This window comes from Pleurodeles waltl, chromosome 6 (genome assembly GCF_031143425.1).
Source record: "Pleurodeles waltl isolate 20211129_DDA chromosome 6, aPleWal1.hap1.20221129, whole genome shotgun sequence".
NCBI lineage: Eukaryota > Metazoa > Chordata > Amphibia > Caudata > Salamandridae > Pleurodeles > Pleurodeles waltl.
The window spans coordinates 1,102,152,434-1,102,172,649 of NC_090445.1; the positions used below are offsets into that span (position 1 = coordinate 1,102,152,434).

The 20,216-nt window shown below is 42.9% G+C and overlaps 1 long non-coding RNA gene across 1 annotated transcript in view; it reads left to right on the top strand.

Annotated features, from left to right (window-relative positions):
• Window positions 1-20,216, top strand: part of LOC138300611 (uncharacterized) — a 106,033-nt gene that overhangs the window by 21,783 nt on the left and 64,034 nt on the right. Inside the window, exon 2 of the long non-coding RNA XR_011204969.1 lies at window positions 2,275-2,447. This is a non-coding gene — a long non-coding RNA (uncharacterized lncRNA). The remainder of the gene's footprint in view (window positions 1-2,274; window positions 2,448-20,216) is intronic.

The window sequence follows — 20,216 nt, forward strand, 5'->3', positions numbered from 1 at the left end:
CATCTTACATTCTTGTATGATGTTTCGCAACACTGAGCTTTTATTGTTGTGTATTTATTAGGATTAACTTTCATTATTGTAATATATGATTAACTCTACAACGGATACTTGAGTGCCATTTGAGATCATAATAACTTCAGCTAGTCTCTTACTTTTTTTAGTTGAAACCAGTGTTAACAGACTGCTTTATAATCTTCCTTCCCATTTTTTCCAAAGGCTGCTAACGGATACAATTTCATTGATAATGGGTTTCTCCTATCACCAGGGGTCTTTCAGTGATAGAATATGATGTTCATTTAGTACATGGCCTAAACATCCTTCCTTTTAATTATATTTCAACCACATGCATTCCATCGTAACATTTTTAGTTACAAAAGAACTCCATATTCTGTTCATCATTGACCTAGGGAGACTATGATTGATAATACCCTCCCAAATGGACAAAATAGATTTTTGATTCAGACCAAGAAGTCATCCTCTCATTTTTGTAGCTGTATTCATTTTTTTATAATTATTCTCAAAAATGTGTTATACATATTTCAGGTACAATGATCGTAGTTAGATTGTGGCCATTCCACTGAAATTATTTTGTTTGTAGAATAATAGGAAACTGACTCCCGCTGGTCTATGCTCAAACAAGCATTATGGTTTAAAGCAGAGTTTACATCAGCGTCCTTCATTTGATGGGATTTGTATAACCAGACCTAGTCCCATGTTTTTTTTTCTGCTTTGCATATGATATTGCAGATGAATGAAGATAAACTTATATTGTTGCCATTGTTCTTCTTTTGCTGTCCTGAAAACCAACATGGTTAGATTAAATGAGGAAATACCATCAAGCACCAGGATCTGTTTAAATTGTGGAATTACTTTCGAGTTGTCTATTGGGTGTAATTTCTTGTTTTTTTTCTTTTCTATCCTTATCAAAATTTGGCCCATTTCTTTGTTGGGCAATCTATTCAACAAAATCGCCTAAGCATTTTTCTTTGACACAGTTTTAGAGAAGGATTTATTTTTTTCAAACGAAGCAGTATCTGAATTTTTAGAAGTTCACTGTATTGTGAAAAGCAGGATTGCTAACAATTTTGTCGCTACATGGTATGAGCATATTTAAAAGGATGTTAGTATTAATAGGTGTGTTTTGCTTTGGATCAATTGCTTGTGCTTTTGAAGGCCTCAACAATGAATATTTTTTTTAGCTTTAACTTTTATTCTTAGATTTTCCATACAAATATATCTTTTGAATTCGAAAACGAGATAGATTATAGTTGGAGCTTTCTTTTAGATGACCATGGAATCGCCTTTTTTAAACATTGGAAGATGACAGATATACTCAGGGTTAACTGAGTGCCTAGGACTACAGACACATTTTCATCTCAAGTCTTATTAATGTAGGTATATATATATATATATATATATATATATATATATTACCTTTGGGAAATTCAGAGGAAATTTCTTTTAAAATTCCAGTCTGATATAGTTGATTGGTGTTGTGTTCTGTGCGAGCCACTCACCTGAATTCCAGATGTTCTGATGAGATAATGAGAACTCCCCAATCCCAGTGAGGACTAACATGACCAAGATGAAGAGTACATTGCCCACTTGCAAGTCCTCAAGCGTAAGGGGGTTTTGAGAAGAGAAAATACCAGCTTCTGCTTCGTGGACGTCAGATTCGGACTGCTGGACCCTAGACTGCATGTTGTGTTGGGCGTCAGGACTTCTGATTCCTCAAAATACCGGGTGCCTGTTTTTTTAAGATTCTGGGCTGCAGAAGAATTACTTCATTAATACATTGAGCTTGCATAATATTGTATATTGCAAAATGTCAGTTATTGTTGACACATTGTACATACGTTTCTATAAGGCTGAACAAGACTCTTCCTCTTTTTACAATACTGTCAGAGTCTCTGAAGCAATGTCCAAACTCAGAAACAATTAACTTGACTAAAAGGCTTCTTTCTGTTCTGGCATAATCTCTTGCCAATAATAGTTCTGATAAACGTGCTCTATTTTCACTCTCCTAATTCTGGATGAGCGCTTGTTACAGTAAATACGTCTTTCCTTAATGTCTGTTTAGCAGTATCTTGGATTCACACCCAAACTATAAATCATGCTAGTTCTTATTGTCATAAATTATTTAGAAGACAGAGCTCTGTTTTGTTTCATCTAAGCGATTAATCTTACTTTACATTAAAATGAAGTTACGTGCTTGCAAATTCAGAAGGACCCAATCTGGGTTTTTTCACATTTCTTATCTTCTCTATTTTACAGGAAGTACGGGATCATTAGCAGAAGACAGAAGAGGAGAGCCAACACTCTGCAGGAAGCCGACTGGAGGGCGAGGATCACTGGAACTTGACTGGAAACTGATCAGAGAACGAGGAACACTGGAACTCGACTGCAGGCAGGCTGGAGAGCAAGGAGTTCGACTTGACTGGAAACAGGTAAGCAGAGTAATAGGAACAAAGCCAAGCAAGGCCTCAGACTTACAAGCATCCTTAAATAATGTGCACATGTGCCTTTTGGCAGATGAGTGCTTGTGAAGGAAATGAGCAATTATCCTCCTGATGGTGGCACATGTTCAATACAGATAATGTTGTGAAGAGCACATGTTTTGGCAGTTACAGTTGGAGCAGGTGGAAAGGCAGTTGGTTGCTTGTTAAGGAAATGAGCAATTATCCTCCTGATTGTGACACATGTTCAATACAGATCACATTGTGAAGAGCACATTTATTGGCAGTTACAGCTGGAACAGGTGTAATACATTGTGCATAATCAGCAAGCATTGGTTATAATAAATGAGACATTTAACAAGTATTAGTTATTGCAAACCTAATATTCAAGGATGTAATGAATATACACAAATAAGTCTGAATGTTGCAAGTAACTAAATCTCACTGTAATCGAGCTCTTTGATGTGCTTGTGTACCCACAACATATTGATACCTTGCAATGCCCCTGGCATAGTTAACAAAACAATGAGTCAGTCCGTTTTTTTGTAGAGTGCGACTACTCACCCCTGAGGGTCTCAAGGCACTTGGGGGGGCAAGGGTCAGACAGAGCCTCATCTGAAAAGCCACATCTTGAGGTTCTTCCTGAAGATGGTGAGTGATGGGCTCTGTCTGAGGTGCAGGGCTGAGCAGATGACTTTGGATTTAATACCTTTCTCTATTAGTGTGTCCACGTGTGAGACATGCTGCTGGGCTGGACAGCTTCAGGAACCTTTATTTTACTACACTGCAGATTTAAAGTTACACAAAATGGTTGTTATGTTTATTGTTTTGAGCTCTGCAACTAAAACAGAATCTAAAAACAGGCTTTATTTTTCCTGGTTTGTATATTTATATTGTTACCAGTCGGTGAAAATTGTTTTAAACCTTGTATTATAATCCATTTCAGTTTTCACTTTGAATAGATATAGTTGCCTTAATGTTCCTTTCAATACATTGGCACGGTTTTTAATCATTATTGGAATCTGGGAGCTTCACTAAGTCATTATTGGAATCAGGGTGCAACCACATGATTTGAAGCACAAAAACAATACACAAAAATTACAGAAACAAGCATTCATCAAACAAATGATGAAATATTTTACTTCATTCACAAAAAATATTTTAAATATTTTTAATATGAAGGATGGAGTTTTTCGAAAATTCAATAAAAGTCACTCATCGTCCATTCTATATCCTGTTTGATGCACTTTCACTGCGGTTATGAATGAATCTGATGATACTAACTTAATATTTAACATCATCCAGTTTCCAATTCCTTCACATTTACAAAATGTTTTAAAACAGTGGTTCCCAACCTGTGGTCCTAGGATCCCTGAGGGTCCGTACAGCCTCCTCAGGGGGTCCTGGACTGCTTAGAAAATTAAATAATATTAACAGATTAGGTCCCCAGCTTTCAGTAGTGATTCAGTGGGGGAGTTCCCAGTTTCCAATAATGAATCAGTGGGGGTCCCTGAGTGCCAGTATTGATAAAGTGGGGGTCCACTGAAGTCAAAAGGTTGGTAACCACTGTTTTAAAATGTTCCATTGCACATTTTTCTTCATTGATATGTACACTGTATTCATCTGTTAATATTGTTTAATTATTTTCTAAATAACCTGGAATAAGCTTCAGGGTCCACCAGGAGTCCTTGGACTCCAGGTTAGAAACCACTGAATTGTAATATTAGGAAATGTGTTATTTCTTGCTTGTTTTATCACACTGTATTTGCTTCAGCTGTTATAAATATTCCACAAATTGGGAAAGTCATAGTATGTAAATTGAGGAATATGTATTTTCAATGTTTTCAAAACAGTAACATTCATAGGATTTAACAACCATTTTGAACACAATATTAATTGTCTATCCATGTGCAGCCATAATGTATTTAGCACTGTACTGTGAAAAACACAGTTTCATAGCATACTAGTAATCACAGTCTAGTAGATTTTCCGTGGCCCTTAGAGGAGCACAGATGTGCACCAACTCACCAACTTGAGAGGGGGGAAAAAGGTAGGATGTGGCCAATGCACCTCCCACCACTTACCTGGAGATAATGTGTATTGGGCACTATCAAATTTTGTCAGAGACTGTCATGAAAACATGTTATTTCAGTGGGTTACTGAAAGACACTTGCCAACTGGATGCACACAGATAAGAGATTAAGAAATCCACATTCATTTTGAAAAGGGGTAACTAACATGTTACAGCTATGTTTTAAAGTAGACTGTATGAAGAATGTTAACTGCAGATATACACATTATAGTGAGTAAAATTAAAACTGTAGGTTAATAATATAACAATTGGGAAAATAATAGACGACAATCTTTGATGGAGTCTCATCTTCCCTGTTCCTTGCTCCTGTCTTCATTAGCAACAAAATATTCCCAAAATAGGAACTTCATAAATGGAACACACTCACACCCCCTCATCATTTGTAAATTTAGGGCCAGATGTTCAAAGCATTTTTCAAGAAAAATGCTTTTTGGGTTGCACAAAGCCCAAATTGTGATTCAGTAACGTGTTACCAAATCGCAATTTGGGTTTTGTTATTCGGTATCAGCAAGGGGCGTGTACAGGGAGTCCCTTCTTAATACCGAATCTATATGGTATGTATGATTGTTTTGTGACGTGAATGCGGTCACAAAATAATCGCAGTTAGCACCAATTTCAAATTGGTGCTAACCCATTCGCAAAGGGGCTCCTCTTCCCCTTTGTGAATGCATGTGAAAATGATATTTTAGAGCATGCACTACTCTTAAAAAATGAAACTGAAACGTTTCATTTTTTTCTTTTTAAATGCAGCCTGTTTTCTTTTAAGAAAAACGGACTTGACTGTATAAAAAAAAAATCTGCTTTATTTAAAAGCAATCTCAGACATAGTGGTCTGCTGACAGCAGAAGGCCACCATCCTTGTGATTGTGGCGATTCCCAGTGGGTGGCAAATTGCGACCTACCTCATCAATATTAATGAGGCAGAACTATATGCAATCCACCAGGAATCGCAAAAGAAACTCAATGGAGTTTCTTACATTTGGAATTGCGATTCCCTAATTGCGGTTCGCATGGAATCGCAATTAGGGAATCGCAATTCCAAATATTCGTACATGTGGCCCTTAGTCTTTCACCTTGCCCATAGCAAAGACCAATCACCATGTCTTGTTTTGTTGATGATCTTACAAAAGCCAGAGAGCAGGCAAGACAGTGCAGCCTTGGCAAAGACTGCCATAGATACTCCTTCTGGAATGTCTGAAGCTCCTCTTTCGTGAGAGACTCTCACACAAGCGTTAAGTAATATTTCTTAACCTTATTGAGAAAAATTTATCTGTGAGAACAATAATGTGTGAATTCTGTTGCACTTTCATTCATTTTAACTGTGCTTTTCGCTAAATGTCACAATTAATAAGTATGTAATGCATAAAATTCTTTAATCCCTATATAAATGCCAGCCTCGAATTTTCCTTATGATCACCATTTTGTGATTAACCCTCTCACCGATTACATAGAAAAGATATCAGAACTTGACTAATATGTTATTGCAGGCGCGTTCTGATGTCACTATTTCTGCTGCTAGATATAGCAGCAGAGGTGAAAGGAAGGTCAAGTCATAGAGCTTAACTGAAGCAGCTGATTAAGTGACGAAAATGGAATGTTGGTTTTCTTTCTTCAGCTCTATTTTTCTAACTTACAATGACAAGCACAGAAAACATTTTATTTTTGCACTCCTTAGATAGATACAAGCTCAAATCTTTCTGCATGTTTCTACACATTCTGAGCTACTGCAGCTCTTTGGACAAAAAAACAGACTGGTATCCAACTGTTTCTGTTATCTGTTTGCAACAAATATCTAACAACTTTTTGATGTATTGAATTTTGCATTAGAGGTTTTATTTTTATTCTTCATGTTTGTAAACATGCTTGCTCTTTCATATGGAAAAGCTTTGCAGCAAGATTTTAAGTGGTTTGTGAGAAAGGAGATATAGGGGCTGATTCTAATTCTGGCGGGCGGCGGAGGCCGCCCGCCAGAATTCCGCCCCCATAATACCGCTCCGCGGTCAGAAGACCGCGGAGGGTATTATGAGTTTTTCCCTGGGCTGGCGGGTGGTCTCCAAAAGACCGCCCGCCAGCCCAGGGAAAAACTCCCTTCCCACGAGGATGCCGGCTCGTAATCGAGCCGGCGGAGTGGGAAGGTGCGACGGGTGCAGTAGCACCCATCGCGTATTTCAGTGTCTGCAAGGCAGACACTGAAATACCTTGCGGGGCCCTCTTACGGGGGCCCCTGCCGTGCCCATGCCATTGGCATGGGCACGGCAGGGGCCCCCAGGGGCCCCGCGACCCCCCCTACCGCCATCCTGTTCATGGCGGCTTTCCCGCCATGAACAGGATGGCGGTAGGGGGGGTCAGAATCCTCATGGCTGCGGAGCGCGCTCCGCAGCCATGGAGGATTCAAACGAGCAGCGGAAAGTCGGCGGGAGACCGCTGACTTTCCGCTTCTGACCGCGGCTGAACCGCCGCGGTCAGAATGCTCGTTGGAGCACCGCCAGCCTGTTGGCGGTGCTCCCGTGGTCGGTGGCCCTGGCGGCCACCGGCCGCCAGGGTCAGAATGACCCCCATAGTAACTAAGTATTATATGGGATAAAGTACTCCTGGTGTACATAGGGCTATTGCAAGTCACCTCGGAGTTAAATAACCATATAAAGGACCTAAGACTTCAGCTTCATTCTTCTATTTGGTTATGGAACACCATGGTGACTTGCAATATCCCTTTAAAGTACATCAGGTTACTTTGTACCTTATAGATATTATGAGCTAGAAATACACTATCAAAGAATAATACAATGTTGCTATACTGCAACTGTATGCACATAGCAGTTATAAATGCGAAGAGTGGGGCAGCAAAGAGAAGCTCAAAGCAGAAATAAGGCAAGGCATGCTACAGTACAAAAACAATCTTATAGAACACAACAATAGGTAGAATGTTTATAAAAATAGCAATAGAAATGACAGGGACTGCTCATTTAGAGTAGAATCAATTAACCATACTTTTCGCTAAGTGTTGACAATGGATTTTAAATATCCGTTGTTATGTTCATATTTTGTTTTGCTGCATGAATATATAGCCCAGATTCAACAAGGTGATTATTTGCTTAAAAATGTGCTTCACTTCAGCCCTCTGGGTCCACCTTGTACAGTAATCACAAGGGAGTGCCCCCACCTCCCACAACCCCTGAAATAAATTACTTAGTTAATGCTTTTAGTGTTTCATATCCTAGAGATAGGATCTCACATCTGTAGATATTTGAGTAGGGATCAGGTCTTGTGAATCTCAGCCTTATCCATTCTCAGTGTGTTCACTCCTCAGGTTTAATCGGGCTGTCTCATCCTGAAAGAGTTTTATTCCCATTAGCCTGGTTTGCATTTTTGCTCCTTTTTGTCTCCTCATAAGTGGCCATGTGTTTCTTTTTCTGTTCTTCATATGTTCAGACACTTTAGTGTTTTTATAAGGATGACTCAGAAGGGTTGCACACCTCTGAGTTAGGCAGTAGTGTGCATGTCATGAGTTTCAATCTTAGTAAGGCTGATTGACTCTGCCTCCCATTGTTGGTAACTTGAGTATTCTCAGATGGCTAATATTCACATCAGTTATTTCCAGTGATTATCAATGTTGTAGATTTGGGAAGAAGCTTTATATAAAAAAATGTTAAAAAGGAAGAGGGTTAGTTCTACAATGTCCTGACAAACCTTAACCGTAGGTAGAGATGCCCTTGTAATAATAATTACATAGTGCTGTGCATGTGAATATATTCAAATAGTTCTGAGGTTCTTAGTGACCGACGCATTTGAAACAATAAATGACCTTCCAATGTTCTGTAACTTTTTCTAAAGGCACTTACTCCATGCTTTTTATATGTTTATGGATTGTCCCTGTGATTTGTGGTATGCTACACCTAGTGTCACAGTCACAAGTAGTTTGTTGCCTCTCAATAATACATCAGCCCCAGAATAATTAAGCGCCTATAGACAGATTAGTGCTTGGGAATCCAAATTTGCCAATTTTAGCATAGGTTCTTGCCTGCATCTCACCTTAAATCAAAACTTTCTACTCTGCTGGTAAGAGGACATTTGGTATTTTAGCTAGAGTTGTCCAAGTCTGCAGATGGCTCTAAAAATCATGACTGATTTTCTAAATAGCTTGGCATGTAAGTGTAGATGGCATGATCACAGTAGGTCTGTTAAGAGTTTGACGTAGACTTTCAAATAAAGAGCAGGGGTCACTTTGGGAATCAAAGGTGACAAAGCTGATTGGGAGGATAGATCGTATAGTCATATGTTCTAGTCTTGGTGTGTTCTGTCAAAAGGGTATGGACCATTTGATGCCTGATCAGAGTCATTTTATGCTGACTGCGGACAGTAAACGAGTATGTTGAGTAGCCAGCTCTTATTGAAAGCTGTTGAGTGGTCAAGAAGTATAAGCATGCTAAATGGGCTCCCAGCATCTATTTCCAGCAAAACATATTGTTACTAAAACTGACAGGTCGATGGCAAGGCTGGAAGGCAGTGTGTTTGTTTGTGTGCACACTTATTTTTGTGTCTGACTATGTGCTTGCATGTATGTGCGTGTGGGTTTGTCTGTGTGTGTGTGTGGTTTCTTTTTACCTCTGGATCTTTGAGTTTCATTTAAGTACAGATGTAGTGAATAAGTTGTTGGATTCCCCTGGATCAAGTGAGTCTTTCTGGGTATGTGATCAGATTTGTAGATGGCCCCATAGACTGCTGCTTGCAGTAGACAACTGTTAATGAATGATTTCACAGGTTTGACTAGTGCATCTGCCTTGGCTACTTTGATTGCAATAGGCCAAGGGTTTTATGACATTTTACATGGTCTGAGGATTTCTGTGAAGAGAAGATGATCTTGTGGCTTTCTCGGGGATTAGAGGTTGGTGGTCAAGATGGCTAGAAATAAGAAAGCCATAATTCTCTATTAGTTTCTGTGAAGAAATTGCTAGAGCATTGCAGAGTTAAATCATTAGGCTTTGATTGTGGAAGCAGCTGTAGCTTATCTTCTACTGCTTCTGCATGAAATAAAGAAAGTTTTAGGATGAGTAGTGATAAAGGAGCTCCTACTTCTCTGCCTACAGCATCTGTCACACCAGTGAATGCATTGTAGGCCAATAGATCCCTGCCAGGCAGATATGGATCTTAAAGTATGGTGGGTGGTCCTCTGCCAGGGTGGTGGAGCTACGGCTTCCCAGAAGGGTCTAAATGGAGCAATGAGTGTTCTGGACCATTTAACAATGTTCTTGTGAGTTGTGTGCCAGTCCTCTTGCCTCTATGGGAATCCTCTGTGTGCTTCATAAGGCGCTGGTTATGTGTGAAACAGAATACCTTTAGTGGCCATAGTTTCGCTGAAACTAGTTACTACTCAGTGAACATGGAAGGTGACCTCTGGCTCCTGTTCCTGGTACATATATTGCAAGGAATATTCAAGATGTGTATCACAGTAAGTCTTATGTATAGGTCTCTTGGATCTGCTGTGTTCTTTTTCAAGGAGTCTGCCAAGTACAACCTTACTGCTACAATTAGGTGGATAATTTCTTGAGGGAGTCCATGTGGTTAGTGGAAATTTCTAGCAGTAGACATGAAAGTCGGTTTACTGCATTACATCCTATAGTATTTGAATTCAATTTGGCTTGCTATGTCTGGGGGTTCGAAGATGTCTGTAAGATGAGTAACATTTCCCTGCCACCCTAGAGTGGGAAGAGCTGAGGGATAATTCCAGATCTGGCCTGCCAGCTAAGGAGGTCTGCAAATGGTGTGTCTTTCTGAAGGAAACTAAAAGTACAACAAAGTTGTGGAACCCATTGAAAAGTTAGTGTTGGGCTTTTCCCCTTTTGCAGGGTCACCCTTCCTCCTAATTTTCTGACCTGTGGATGTTGGCTTTTGAATTCTGGGCACTTTACCACTGCTAACTACTGCTAAAGTGCATATGCTCTCTGTGTAAATTGTACTGTTGATTGGGTTTTCCATGATTGGCATATTTGATTTACTGGTAAGTCCCTAGTACAGTGCACTAGAGGTGCCCAGGACCTGTAAATCAAATGCTACTAGTGGGCCTGCAGCACTGGTTGTGCCACCCACATTAGTAACCCTGTGAACATGGCTCAGACCTGCCACTGCAGTGTCTGTGTGTGCAGTTTTAAACTGCCAATTTGACTTGGCAAGTGTACTCACTTGCCAGGCCAAACCTTCCCTTTTCTTACATGTAAGACACCCCCAAGGTAGGCCCTAGGTAGTCCTGTGGGCAGGGTGCAACGTATGGTTAAGGTAGGACATATACTAATGTGTTTTATATGTCCTGATAATGAAATACTGCCAAATTCAGTTTTCCCTATTGCAAGGCCTATCTCTCTCCTAGGTTAACATGGGGGCTGCCTTTAAAAATGATTAAAGTGTAGATTCCCTTTGGGAGCAGATGGACATGTGGAGTTTGGGATCGCTGAACTCACAATTTAAAAAACATATTTTAGTAAAGTTGGTTTTGAGAATGGGCGTTTGAAAATGCCACTTTTAGAAAGTAGGCATTTTCTTGCTTCAACCATTATGCAACTCTGCCTGTTTGTGGATTCTCTGTCTGGGTTAGTTTCACAGTTGGGCTGTTTGCACCTCTCTCTAGACAGTGACCCAAAGGGAGCTGGGGTGTAGCCTGCATTTCCTGATGAGCCATCTGTGCTGGGGGGGAGGGGGGGGGAGCAGTGGTCCCTCACACCTGAAAGGGCTGTGTCTGCCCCCCCACAATGCAGTCCCCAACCACCTGGTGTGTGTCTGGGGCTTGGCCTGGGCAAGGCAGGATCTCACAAACAAGAGAGACTTTCCTTTGAAGTAGGCCTACTTCACAGACCAAATTGGGTATAAGAAGGGCACCCAAACCCCTGAAAAATTAGATCACTTCTGATAATCAAGAGGAAGCTCTGCCTGGAGAAGAGCTGATGAGCTGAGGAGAAGTGCTGACCTGCCTGTGATTGTGCTTTGTGGAGCTATCCTGCAGTTGCTGCCTCTGCCTGGTGAAAGGGGACAAAGACTGGGCTTTGTTGTGCATCCCTGCTTGTGAAGAAATCTCCAAGGGCTTGTCCTGAGCTTGTCTCCTGTTGTTGAAGTCTCAGGGCCATCAAAGACTTCCCCTGCCAGCACCTGGACTCTCTGCTGAGACTCCTGCCCTGCCAAGTGGTGCCCTATCCAGTTCCTGGGGCCTTGACAGGTGAAGCTGCAGACCAAGATTGGAAATCCACGCTCAGACCGCTGTGCGGGGAAATTTCCAACGCAACCTCTGAGACGCAGCTGAAAAAATGACGCACCGCCGACTGGAGAAACAACACACAACACCACTAACGGAGGCTGGTAACAACGCAACCCACACAGCTCGGTTTAGCTGATACTGTGTGGCAGGATTTTCAACGCGAACCTTGCTGGGTGCCGGAAAACCAACGCAATGCCTGCTCGGACCTGAGTGCTTGCTCGGATCGACGCATTGCTCTCCCGCGGAGAGGAAAAACATCTCACGCCGACCCAACAGGAGGAGGAGAAACAATGCACCGTCTCGCTTGCGGGTAAGAAATCGACACATCGCTAGCCTTTTCCGACGCACACTCGCCCTTGCATGTTATTTTGACAAAACCCAGGTACTTTTCAATGCTAACAGTGTTTTTACTGTGTTCTCAAGGATTTAAGACTCTTTTGCTTTTAAAATGTATAACTTGACTTTGTCGTTTTGGTCTTGTTTTGTTTAGATAAATATTTCCTATTGTTCTAAACCTGTTTTGTGTCATTTTGTAGTGATTTCACTGAGTTACTGTGTGTGTTGGTACCCGTCAGCATGTAGCCCACAGTTAGCCACAACTCTAGGGTGGGCTACCAAGCTCCTAATATCCAAGGAAGCATTCAGTGATCATGAGAGTGGGCAGAATTGTGCACTCTTGGATTGTTAGATGCCACACATAGCTGGAAGGTCAGGACAGGGTGGAAGGGGACCTGTTAAACCATTGGCTAGTGACCACATCACCCCCTAACCCATTCTGGGCATTAATAAGACACCTTTGGCACCCTGAACCTCAGATCATGCTGGAACAGGAGAAAGGACTGGCAAAGAGAGGCTGCACTGTCTTTTGGACTGCACCTACCACGTCTTAGGCACAAGAAGAAAGGACTGTACCTGTAGATCCTGGCTTGAGGAAAAGCCACTCCAAGCCCTAGATCAGTGGTCAGTGGACTGACTCCCTGGAACCAGCATCAGGGCCATCAAAGCTGAAGTAGCCCAATTCAGCAAGTCAGTACCCACTTCTAAAGTATCATCAATGACAGCCACTGGGAGACCCTAGAAACTGATCCTCAATGGACAAAAGTTGCACCCAAGTCTGCCAGACCAAAGAGAGTCATCTGAGTCCAGATTTGTCACCCAAGAGGTAAACCAGCCTCCACCAAGGGATATTGCTGGGACCGCTGGGGACAGAGACCAATAGTCTCACAGCATCTGGCTGGAAGATGCCTTCGAAGGATCCCATCTCTGTTGCCAAGCTCACCCACCTGACCCGTGGACTGAGGAGTAACTGCAAGGACAGCCCCAACAAGGCAACCAGGCCTAATCTAATACCCAACAGTCAGATTTTGACAATATAATGCCTACGATTTGTGTGGGCGGTCTGGGATGAGTCATAATGGTATTGTGAACTATTTTCATGACCACCTTGTTTTCCTGTGAGGACTGACCACGCAGCACCAAAAGCATCCTTGAGCACCCTTCATCTCCTCGATCTGCAGTATCAGGACCACTCCATTGAAGTCTGTGGCAGTCGTGCTGTAAAGTTAAGAACTGGACTAAAAAATTATTTGGAGGCCGGTAACTGTTCAAAGGCTCCTTTTTGCCCCACCCTCCCCAGACATTCTCCCTCTTGAATTTTGTCACCCAAGTCAGACTGAAGTAGCTGAACACAACTCTTACAAACTTTTTAAAGTTTACAAACACCAGTGCTTGTTTGCAGTTTTACGAGTATTTAGGTTTTCTTCAAAAATCTTTATTTCTGGAACTCTCCAGTGGGTGTGTTCATCTTGGATTCTACAAATTAATAAAAAATTATATATTTAGTAATAATTGTTTTTGGTTTTCTTTCGCATTGTATGACTTTGTTGGTTTATTGTTTGGTACTGTTAAATGCTCTACACTAGTTCCTTTGTTTAAACCTTGCTTCTGAAAGCCATAGCTACCCAGGGTTGATCTTAAGGTTACAAATGAGCCTGTCTGGACCCAAGACAGTTTTTGTGAGTGTATTACATGGTAAGTTCGCACAACCATCTGGCATTAATGCCCCCAAATCCTATCAAAAATATGTTTTTTTTGGTTCAGAAAAGATTAAAATTACAGAATGCTTGCCAAAGTTTGCTCCACTTGCCTGACTTTTGTGATTTTCTATTTTTCCATCACGCACAAGAAAATCAATGAATTCTTCACTCATGTTTGCCATGTGGTTCAAATAGTTTAAAGAATGCAGAATTAGTTAATTTTGAAGTACGTGGATGCACACCGGTTTATGATCAGGAGTCCCACTGAGAGAGATGAAAACTGACATTGGTGACCATCAGCTCTAGACTCTCTTTTGAGTGCAGAAACACCCAATTTATTTAATCAGAAAAGTTACACCTACCATCTCTGGGTTTTTGTGGCAAGTCTCAAGTGTTGACCTTTGTGATCTGGCCAGTTCACTCAGCTCAGATACAATGTATATCCACAGAAGAGTGACAAGGCAACAACACCTACACTAATACCAAATAGTCAGCTTTTGACAATATAATGCCTATGAGTTGAATGGACAGTCTGAGATAGAGTGATTAAGGTAATGAGAACTGTTCCCATGACTACCAGGTTCTCATGTGAGGGTCATCACAAAGGAAGTGCTCTATGATTGGTTTTGACCACACCAAACAGCCGGGTATGGTAGCAGAGCATTGATTTTTAAATATCATGCTACCAAAATAGTGTGGCAAAAATATTAACGACCAAAATACATATATAAACACCTATATATACAAATCATATGTATGCATGTATGTATAGGCTTACTACACTGAACTCCACAGTATACAACGTGATAAAATATATATATTTTACATACATAGATTTTGAGTTGGAAATAGTAATTGTACACTTAGCAATATATACTTATCATCTCAATATATTGGTTGTCAATACTTTTGCTACAATATTCTTGTGTTACCGTATTTCTGGAGCCAAAATTCTCACAAACAAGAAACAGCAGAGGTTAGTATGATTACCTAAGTTGAGATGGTGGGGCTGATGTTGTTCAGGCATTGCTCCACTCTATATTTCTAGCCATAGCCAGGTCAAGGCATCCCTAGGAGCTTTGTGGCATAGAAGCCTGAATAGACATTCAGGCCCAGTTTTATACTTTTTGATACAACCTGTGTTAGCGCAGGTTTGCGTCAAAAAGTATAGCGCCGGCTAGCGCCATTCCTGGACGCCAGCCGGGCACCATATTTAAGGAATGGTTCAAGCCGGCGCTAATGCCCAGTTAGCGTCAAAATATATGACACAAACCGGGTAGGGGAGGCAACGGGATAACTGGAGGTTGGGCGTGAAAAAATGGCGCTAGTCAGGTTAGAGTAAAAAAAATTACTCTAACTTGACTAGCGTCATTTTTTTGATGCACAACCCCCATGGACATGACTCCTGTCTTAGGAAAGACAGGAGTCATGCCCCCCAGCCCAATGGCCATGTAGGGGGGCCCAAGTTAGACCCCCCTATGGCACTCTAAAAAAAAAAAGATAAAAACTTACCTGGACTTACCTAGGATGGGTCCCCCCATCCTTAGGTGTCCTCTAGGTGTGGGTGGGGATGTCCCTGGGTGCAAGGAAGGACACCTGTGGGCTGTTTCCATGGTCTCTGACCATGGAATATGGCCCTCAGGTCCCCTAACGCCAGCCCTGACCCAGGTGTTAAATAATGGCGCTAAGCAGGCTTAGCGCCATTATTTAAGGCCCGCCTCCTCCCGTGCGTAATTTTTGCACGGGAGGATAAATAAGGGCGCAAGGGCCTTAGAGTCATTGTTTGCCCAGTAATGCCTACCTTGCATCTCATTGATGCAAGGTAGATTTCCGCAGGCAAAAAATTACGTTAATTCCAATATTTTGACTCTAGGCGGGTCTAGCTTCAAAATATAAATATGGAGTTAAGTTTGCACTGGATTTGCGTCAAAATAAATGATGCTAATCTGGCGCAAACAGAGTATAAATATGGGCCCTGGTCTCTATATTACTTGAAACTGGGACAGGTTCTTTGTATTGGTGTGGTCTCTGGCAAAGGCAGTCACTGAGGTTCCTCTTTTCAGAAATTCCAGGGAAAGGCTGTGTTTGATAGGAATCCTGGTATTAGTGTACCTCATTTGCATTTTGGATGGGGAAGCAGCTCTTCTAGCATTTGATGTCTGGTGCCCTGCCTTTGCCTTTCATTGTCAGACCCTGGAAGGAGCACAGGAGTGCAGTTTGAGAATGCTTCCTTTATAACTTATGCCATCAGGGCAGAAGCCAGAGTTAGTCTTATGCTTACACATATTGCTCCCAAGGGAAATTAAATATCTCTACCAAGGTTAGCTGCTTTGTCCGCTGCTACTTGAAAGATTTTTTGGATGGCTTTCTTGAAGTGCTCTGCATCTCCATTGCAAATAGGATGTGATGGGTCAATGATGGATGTGGACCCTCCCTGGGTTGAAAATGATGGCATTGAAATAGGGTTTGTGCATTGTCTGTTTTATTTTGATCTGCAATAACATGCTTAGCCATAATTGTTTTTAGCTTGCTACTTCATAAGCTACTGTGCTGACAAGCTTGACTTAAAGATATCTGATTTGCTCATGGATCATTGTACCAAGGTATCACATATGATTCAATTTACTCAAGTAAATCTTATGATGGTCTCCACTTTTAACTTCAGTAATCATGGAATAATGGCAGAAGAACATTTTTTGTATCTAGTGACCTAACAGGCAGTGGTCCACTTTGAACCTTTTATTTGTAAGCATTCAAGCTTTTAATGTCATGGTATCATAATATTGTAGAACTAAACATTAATTACCAAAATATTGAGTAGGTACCTATCTTTTTACAATACTTAGCTTCATAACATATCCACAAAAATTGAGTAGGTACATATTTGTTTGTGCTACTAAGGGCCAGATGTATCAAAGGTTTTTACCCATTCTGTGTCTATGGGAAAAAGGGTTCGTACATATGGCTCTTAGTTCCATAACGGTGTTCCTTCAAGATATGTAGCTATCTACTGTGTACCGTGAATATATATATTGAAGATATATCCATAAAAAGGAGTAACTCTTTTTTTTTTTTTTTTTTTTTTTTTTTTTTCAAATATATTTTTATTTAACTGTTTGCTGTTTTACATTTGTGGGTCATTTTACAGTAACGTTTTGTCATTATTATACACATCTCTTAAGTTGTCCGCACCACTGTTTTGCTTTGTTTGCATTGCGTTTCACAATTACTTGCTCAATTCAGTAGTTTAATAATACTTGTGTAATATTGCTCCCATCACTTAATCAATCCGACTTTATGGAGACAGTACTTACAGTGCCCCTCGTTACTTTTAATATTGGTGACCTGATAACAGACTTAACTCCACTTCAAACTGTATATAGGCTTAATGGCTCATGTGGGTGTGGCTGCTTAACTTCAGAGAGGGGGGGTTGACATAGAGTTTCATACTATGTAGGAGCGGTCTATCTACTATTCCCCTCCCTCCTTCGTTCTTTTAGTTATTGCGTCCTGTCCCCTGTACTCGCTCCCTCTGCGCCCGGGCCAGCGGGGCTCCTGATGTTCCTCCCATCCTGTTTTCTGGAACTTTCGCTTACAAGCACATCAGGTGACCCTCTCAAGTGGTTCCTCCCATCCCCTCAGGTACCATTGGTCCCTTCGTTAGGCCGTCCCACCTTATCACTAGGTTTTCCCACTCCGGGGCGATGGGTGTCTGGCGGACTCCCCTGGCCTCCTCGGCCTTAAGGACCTGTAGCTCAGCTCTGGACCATCTTGTGACATCGCCTCTCCATTCTGTCAATGAAGGGGGTGCATTCGATTTCCAACCCTTCGTAATCAGCCTTTTGTAAAGGGCCAGGGACAGGTCAAGGAAGCGACTCTCTACCCTGCTCCATTTGGCACTAGCTCTGAGGCCCAATAGACAAATGTCGGGGGTTGGCCGGAGTTCCGTACCGAACAGCTCCATGAGATTAGTCGTCATCGCCGTCCATCCCCTCTGGAGCATCGTGCATCCCCACATCATATGATCAAAGTCGGGTTCCCCGTCTCCACATCTGGGGCAAGTCCTGGGCTCCCCCCGTATATGCGGTGCAGTCGTTGAGGAGTAAGGTATGTTCTGTGTAGATAGTTGTATTGTATGTATCTCAGCCTAGTGTTGCGTGAGATCACCCCAGGGTAAGCAAGTGCTCTAGTCCACTCTGACTCGGTCAGGTCCCGCCCAATTGTCTTCACCCATTTTTCCCTTAGGGGTCGCAGGGGATCCACTGCTACCTCTATCTGGGCCCTGTATATTTTTGCTATTAGGTGAGTTTCCTCTCCCTCTGTCAGCAGGAGGTGCAACACTCCGTGGGGAGCGGGTTCTGCATTGACCGTGGTCCAATGCTCCTTCAGGGTATGCACCAGCCTTCCAAAGAGTAAAAACTGTCCTATTGGGACCCCCCCCTCCACTACATCAGCAAAGCTCCTCAGCACCCCCTCCCTGAATAGCTCCCCCACTGTCTCTATCCCTGCTCTCGTCCAAGGCCCCAAACCCAGTCCCCCTGGCCCCTCCGCCCTCACGTCCAGAGCGACGGCCGCCAGCGGCAGAGCGGGAGAGTATGGTGGCCCCACTCCAGTCCTCCTCTCACATTGTTTCCAGCATCTCATCGCCACATTGTACATTATGTTGCCTCTAATGGGGGCCATCTTCCTGCCCGCCATATTTGCTGCAATCTGAGCTATGTCAATTTCACCGTTTGCGGTGGCCAGGTCCAGCCGCCCCCTACCCGCTAGCCAGCCGGCCACCCATTGTAACTGAGATGCCAGGTAATAGCCTACGAAATCTGGGGCGCCCAGGCCTCCCAACCTCGTCGGCCTACAGATGGTCGAGAGCGCAGTTCTTCTGCGGCCCTCATCCCATATTAGTTCTCTGAGCAAGGCGTTCAACTCTCGGAACCATGCCGCGGGGATCTGTAGTGGTAAGTTAGCAAAATAGTAGAGGAGGCGTGGTAGCATGACCATTTTTGAGAGCGCCACCCTGGCCATGATTGTTAGTTTTAATGATCTCCAAAACCCCACCGAGGAGCGCAATGATCTAAGCGTCCTGCCGAGGTTACCGTCCCTAAGATCGTTTAATTCGTGAAATATCTGTATGCCCAAGTATCTAAATGTCCGCGGGCCCAATTTACGTCAGCTGGGCACGCATCTGGGCGTGCACTGTCTGACATCACGGGGAATACATATGTTTTCCTCCGATTAAGTCGGAGTCCCGATAGGCCCCCGAAGTCTTCCAGTATTCCCAATGCCCACGTGAGTCCTCTTGACGCGTCCCTCATGTAAATAAGTATATCATCTGCATACAGGGAGACTATATGTTCGGACGGACCCCAGATAATTCCCTTGCCCACGCCTTCACATCGCAGCTGCGATGCCAGGGGTTCGATTGCCAGGGCAAACAGTAGCGGGGACAAGGGGCAGCCCTGCCTAGTTCCCCTGTATACTGGGTATGCACTGGAGATCATCCTTCCGGTTTTAACTCTTGCTAACGGGGATGAGTACAGCAAGTCCACCCATTTTACCCAGTTCTCCCCCAGCCCCATTTTAAGCATCACAGTCCTTAAATAATCCCATCTGATGGAATCGAAGGCCTTCTCGAAATCCACCGCGAGTAAGGCTCCCTCTGGCGGTCTCTGATCCCTGGGCATGTGCAAGATCGTAAACACCCTTCTCAGGTTCAGGGAGGTACTACGGCCGGGGACAAAACCATTCTGGTCAGCGTGCACTAACTTTGTCATGAGAGGGAGCAACCGGGCAGCCATTATCTTACTAAGTATTTTGAAGTCGCTGTTTAACATAGATAAAGGCCTAAAGTCCGTCACCGGAGCTTCCCTGTCTTTTGTCTTGGGGAGCGGTACCACTAAAGCCTCCCGCATTGTCTGTGGTAGTTCTCCATATTGCAGCGCCTCCGCGTACAACCCTGTCAATTGGGGGGCCAGCAGCAGTTTGTATTTTTTATAGAAATCCATGGGGAGACCGTCTGTCCCTGGGGTCTTTCCGGGTGCTAACTGTTCTATAGCTTCATTTACTTCCTCTAGCGTTACTGGTCCCCCCAGGCTGTCTCTCTCATCTGCGCTCAGTGTTGGTAGTGGGATTTGCTGTAGGTATCTATTGAAAGATTCCATCTGCAATTCGCTGGGTTTCCCGTACAACTGCGAGTAATACTCTCTGAACGCATCGTTTATGGAGCCCGGTCTGAGTCTGCGAGACCCCTCCCCGTCTATTACACATGTGATGGGCTCACCCTGCTCTCCCGGGCGGACCAGCCACGCCAGTAGTCTCCCCGATCAACCCTCTTCCGCATGTAGGGATGCTAGATATTTTTGCCTGTCGTGGCACCGGAGTTGCTCTTCAATGCG